We start from the raw sequence: 6000 nt of genomic DNA, 5'->3' as shown, positions 1-6000 counted from the left end.
GTTGCTCCTTTAGCCCTTTAGCCCATTAGCCCTTTAGCCCATTAGCCCTTTAGCCCTTTAGCCCATTAGCCCTTCAGCCAATTAGCCCTTCAAGGAATGTGCGGTAAGGAGGAGGAAGAGTCCTTTCATCCTTTTTGCCCTTCTGATAAGATGTAACCCCTGGGTTCCATACCCTATCACGATTTTTTTTCAGCCATGTTTATGCGATAACTTGTTCGACTGATTTTTACACACAAGACGAATGATGGAAGGTAAATAATTTGAAGTTATACTTTGGCTATATCGTTTACCGAGCGAGTTAGCTGCGCAGTATGGGTACAGTGTGTTTTTGATTTTTACACTATGCAAATCATTGAAGTTGTAGTTTTGCAATATTGCTTACTGAGCGAGTTAGCTACGCGATATGTGCACAGTGTGTTTCCATAGTTTTTGATTTTACACTAAGCAAATCATCAAAATTGTACTTTTGCTCTGAACACATCAAACAATGTTCTGATCATATGTTGAGGTTAACAACATCGATTACAGTGTTCGATTCTAGTCTTGTTATGTTTCATTCTGATCTTCTTAGAACAAGGGTACCCCCTAACATGTTCTAAACACATGTTGTATTGAGTACAGTGTTCGATTCTAGTCTTGATCACTTATTTCGTGTTCTGAACACATCGATCAATGTTCTGATCACATGTTGTATCGAGTACAGTGTTCGATTCTAGTCATGATCACTTATTTTGTGTTCTGAACACATCAATCAATGTTCTGATCACATGTTGAAGTTAACAACATCGATTACAGTGTTCTATTCTAGTCTTGTTATGTTTCAATCTGATCTTCTTAGAACAAGCGTATCCCCTGACATATTCTAAACACATGATGTATTGAGTACATTGTTCGATTCTAGTCTTGATCACTTATTTTGTTTTTCTGAACGCATCAATCAATGTTCTGATCACATGTCGTATCGAGTACAGCGTTTGATTCTACTCTTCTTATGTTTCGAAAGTCTAAACATGCATAATAATGTTATCGCTGCACACGCTTGCCTTCGCGATGCAGGTTTAAACTTGTTCGATATAAAGCTATGCCTTGACATAAGAGGCGGAGGAGGAGGTAGAGAAGGAGGAGGGGGAGGAGGAGGAGGAGGAGGAGAGTGATAAGACCTTAACAGCCTATGTATAGTCGCCATTGTTTTTAAAGATGATAGCTGTCAAAAGAATTTTTCAAATTATCCACCACCACATTTCAGCTAAAGAGGGCAGCAGGGTGCTCTGTTGATTAAGCACATAGAATTTCAAATTGCCCTCCACCACATGCATAACAGCAGCTGTTATCTTGCGCAGTAGCCTCTAAGCTAGCTTTCTTCATAAGAGTAGCCGCCATCTTGTGCGAGCACCCCTAGGCCGTCTCATAAGGAGCTATGTATAGTCACCATTTTGTGTCTGCCATCTTGCGTAAGCATCCCTAGGACGTCTCAAGGCATCTTGTTTCTCATAAGAGCAGCCACCATCTTGTAGAAATAGATAGCTGCGAATGCCAAAGGGCTTAAGTAGGAATCGAACCGTTGATCTCATCATTAGACTATGTTTTTTCTTGTTCCTGATACTACGAACCTACGTATTAGGCGGAAAAATTTTGTCCGTTTTGCTCTACGATGCATCGTTTTCGAGATATTTAACATTTTGCATTTAAGCCTCCAAATTTAATGAATCGAACCTGCACGGTACGTTATACTCTCTACCATAGCTAGACCTGATCATGTTACGAAGACTCGCTTCAATACAAGCTAAAACAGAGCAAATGCCAAAGGGCCTAAGTAGGAACCGAACCGTTGATCTCATCATTAGACTATGATTTTCTTGTTCCTCATACTGCGAACCTGGGTATTAGGCAGAAAAATTTTGTCCGTTTTGCTCTACGGTGCACCGTTTTCGATATATTTAACATTTTGCATTTAAGCCCTAAATTTAATGAATCGAACTATCACGACACGTTAGCCTCTAAGCTAAGAGTAGCAACTATCTTGCGCAAGCACCCTTAAAGCGTCTCATAAGGAGTTATGTATAGCTGCCATCTTGTGTCCGCCATCTTGCGCAAGCATCCTTAGGGCGTCTCAAGCCATCTTGTGCAAGGACCCTTCAGCCATCCCATAAGATCAGCCGCTATCTTGCGCAAGCATCCCTAGGGTATCTCATAAGGAGCCATGTATAACTGCCATCTTGCGCAAGCATCCCAAGGGCGTCTCATAAGAACCTGTGTATAGCAGCCATCTTGCGTAAGCACCCTTAAGGAGTCATGTATAGCCACCATCTTATGCAATTAGCGTCGAGAGAGGGCTGCTGTAGAATTTTTCTTTTTAAATTATCCGCCACCACTTTTCAAAGGTATCTAGCTAAAGATGGCAGCACCGCGGATGACAGGTGACGAATTTACATCTACTACGATAAAGACGGCAGCACGGTGCTCAAAGATGGCGGATGACAGCTGTCAAAAAAAGCACATGGCTATGTTTACCAAACAAGAGCACGTGGAATTTGCCGCCATCACATTTCAAACTAAAGAGGGCAGCACTATGCTCTGTTGATTAAAGATGGCGGATGGTAGCTGTCGAAAAAGCACGTGAGTTTGTTTCCAAACAAGAGCACGTGGAATTTTTCAATTTGCCGCCACCACATTTCAAAGGTATCTAGCTAAAGATGGCAGCACGGTGCTCTCTTGATTAAAGATGGCGGATGATAGCTAACAGAACTTTTCAAATTGTCCGCTACTACGTGCTTAAGGTAGTAGCCATAAAGAGGGCAGCACGGTGTTCTGTGGATTAAAGATGGCGGATGACAGGTGATGAAATTGCCCGCATGATAGTAGCACAGTGCTCTGTTGATTAAAGATGGCGGATGACAGCTGCACGTGGCTTTGTTTCCAAACAAGAGCACGTGGAATTTACCACCACCACATTTCAAACTAAAGAGGGCAGCACTGTGCTCAAAGATGGCAGATGACAGCTGTCAAAAAAGCACGTGAGTTTGTTTTCAAACAAGAGCACGTAGAATTTTTCAATTTGCCGCCACCACATAGAGGGCAGCACTGTTCTCTCTGGATTAAAGATGGCTGCTTGTCGAAAAGCATTTTTCAAATTGTCCGCCACCACATTTCAAAGGTAAGTAGCTAAAGAGGGCAGCACTGTGCTCTATAGATTAAAGATGGCGGATGACAGCTATCAAAAAAGCACGTGGCTGTCAAAAAGCACATGGATTTGTTTATCTCGAGCTAGTGAGGTTAAGTTGGTAGCACTAAGGTTTAGGCCCGTCAAGATGGCAGCACTGCCGATGACAGGTGACGAAAGAGGGCAGCACGGTGCTCTGTAGTTTAAAGATGGCGGATGACAGCTATCAAAAAAGCACGTGGCTGTCAAAAAGCACGTGGCTGTCAAAAAGCACGTGGCTTTGTTTATCTCGCGCTAGTTAGGTTAAGTTGGTACTACTGAGGTTTAGGCCCGTCAAGATGGCAGTACTGGGGTTAGCGATGCGTTGTTGTCTGTCAAAAAGCACGTGGCTTTGTTTACAAATCTGTCGAAAAGCACGTGGCTGTCAAAAAAACACGTGGCTTTGTTTACCTCATGCTAGTTAGGTTAAGTTGGTACCACTAAGGTTTAGGCCCGTCAAGATGGTAGTACTGACGTTTGCGATGCGTTGTTGTTGATGAGAGCTGTCAAAAAGCACGTGGCTTTGTTTACAAATCTGTCAAAAAGCACGTGGCTGTCAAAAAGCACGTGGCTTTGTTTACCTCGCGCTAGTTAGGTTAAGTTGGCACTACTGAGGTTTAGGCCCGTCAAGATGGCAGTACTGAGGTTAGCGATGCGTTGTTGTCGATGACAGCTGTCAAAAAGCACGTGGCTTTGTTTACAAATTCAAATTTCCCGCGGGAGGTGGAGGAGACCTCTGGGAGGCCTCTGGCTGAGGTGGAGGCGGAGGTGGCCACTGGGAGGCCTCTGGCTGAGGTGGAGGTGGAGGTGGCCTCTGGGAGGCTGAGGTGGAGGTGGCGGCCGAACTGTCCAATTATACTACTAATACACACATCGATCCTGTATTTTTTTCTATAACTCGCACTCCGCCGAGCCCAAAGCACAAAGGCTGAGACCACAATTGGAAGTCGGCTATATTCACTTACGTCCTCGATCCACTCCAACCTGGTCTCTTTGAAAATGGCATCACCACTGCACTTCCCTAGATCGGACTACATATACACTTCACGTCGTCCCGCCCTGCTGATGGACCCAGCGCCTTCTATGTCTACAACTGCTACACCGCCGTTGACATCGTCTTATCCTTCCATCGTCCCAGCTACCACCACCACTAGCACTACACCTATCACCACTACCGTCTTCGTTTCTGTCGTCTCTACCGTTCCTGCCACCACTACCATTCTGTCTCATCCATTCCCTATCATGACGTTTCCTCCACCTCTTACTCAACACCATATTCAACGGCCCGACTCACAGCAACTCAGACCACCAACTGATGCAACACAAGCAGCAGCCGCCAGCCAACTGTCATCACCGCCGTCAACCTCATCCACCACTGCTGTCTACAGCTGTGTCGTTCGGGGCGTCGACCCTCTTCTTCCAGCAACAGAAGTTCAACGTCACCTTCGTCTTCACGCCATTCCAGTCCGGAAGGCCTCCCGCATTTTCAACGCCTATGGCCCCACGTACTTAGTGCGTCTTCAACTATATACTGCAGCAGCCGTCGAACAACTCATAGCTAACGGTGCAACCTCTACGGCCGTCTTCATAAAGTCGAATCTTCTCGTTCTCCTCCCCGCTCTAGAAATCCCATATCTACACCACATCCTCACACCCGGCCAGATCATCCTTCCTTTCAACCTACACACTCCGTCTACCCATCTTCTCACCATCTGAATATCTCTTTCCCCCCACCGCCGATACTTGAACATCTAAGATACTTCACAACCGTCCTCTACCACATCGTCTGAACACTTCACCACCTCACCCTTCCCAGCGACTTCCAAACCGCCACTCTTGTGTAAATCTTCACTTTTCCCATCTTCGTTCACACCTAATGCCCATTCTTTTTCATTACTAGCAGCGTAGCCCTTCCACATTCAATCTGTCAAATCGCTTACCCACCTTTTTCATTTATCCCATCTCTAAGTTATCTTCACCTCTCTTGGCCCGAGCGATCGCGTTACGATCTAAGGGGACCGCCCCGCCTTTTGGGCGGGGAATAAAAACTAGAATAGAATAGAATCTTTGGAAAAATGTTTTACAGCATTCACAACGGATGGCAGGAGAGTTTTCAGTTGCTTTCGTAAAGCCTTTGGCCTAAAATTTGCCTTATCTTCTCTCGTCTATAAGTTATACAATCTCTGACTCGCCAGCTCACAAGGTAAACAGACATGGCGAGCGCGAAACGGAAGAAATGTTTGTCTGATGACAAAATAAGGGACTCGCCTTCATTAAAGATGAATCTCTAAATGATATTGGTGATTCTGATAGTAGCGATACTAATTTTTCGCAGGATGACCTGATATTTCTAATGAATGTGAGGAAGTTATTTTGTCGGAAACATTGGTGATGGTAGATGTAGAACATACATTCGTGTGGAAAAAAAATGTAAGCCTGTAAATATTTATCCATTTACGCGATATTCTGGTGTAGGGGTTGTATTACAGTATTACCGGAGGTGAGTGCGATTGACAGTTTCGAACTTTTTCCACACTCATTGCACTTAGCTAACTTTTTATCTTCACTACGCCTAAAACACTTTCAAACATCAGGTATCTTTCTTTTGGGCATATTTATATGAAGTTCACAATTTTAAACTAGTACATTAAAGTTACTACCAAAGCGTGGAACAGCTGTACAATTTCTGTAAGTGCGAAAAATAAGCCAATAAAAAAAACCCCCTATCGTTGACTATCGATAATAGGAAACTGACTATCGATGTCAAACGATAGTGGTCGCTGTCGATAACTATCGATGCC

Source organism: Anabrus simplex, chromosome 7 (genome assembly GCF_040414725.1).
Source record: "Anabrus simplex isolate iqAnaSimp1 chromosome 7, ASM4041472v1, whole genome shotgun sequence".
NCBI classification, from domain to species: domain Eukaryota; kingdom Metazoa; phylum Arthropoda; class Insecta; order Orthoptera; family Tettigoniidae; genus Anabrus; species Anabrus simplex.
This window is presented reverse-complemented; position numbering follows the sequence as displayed.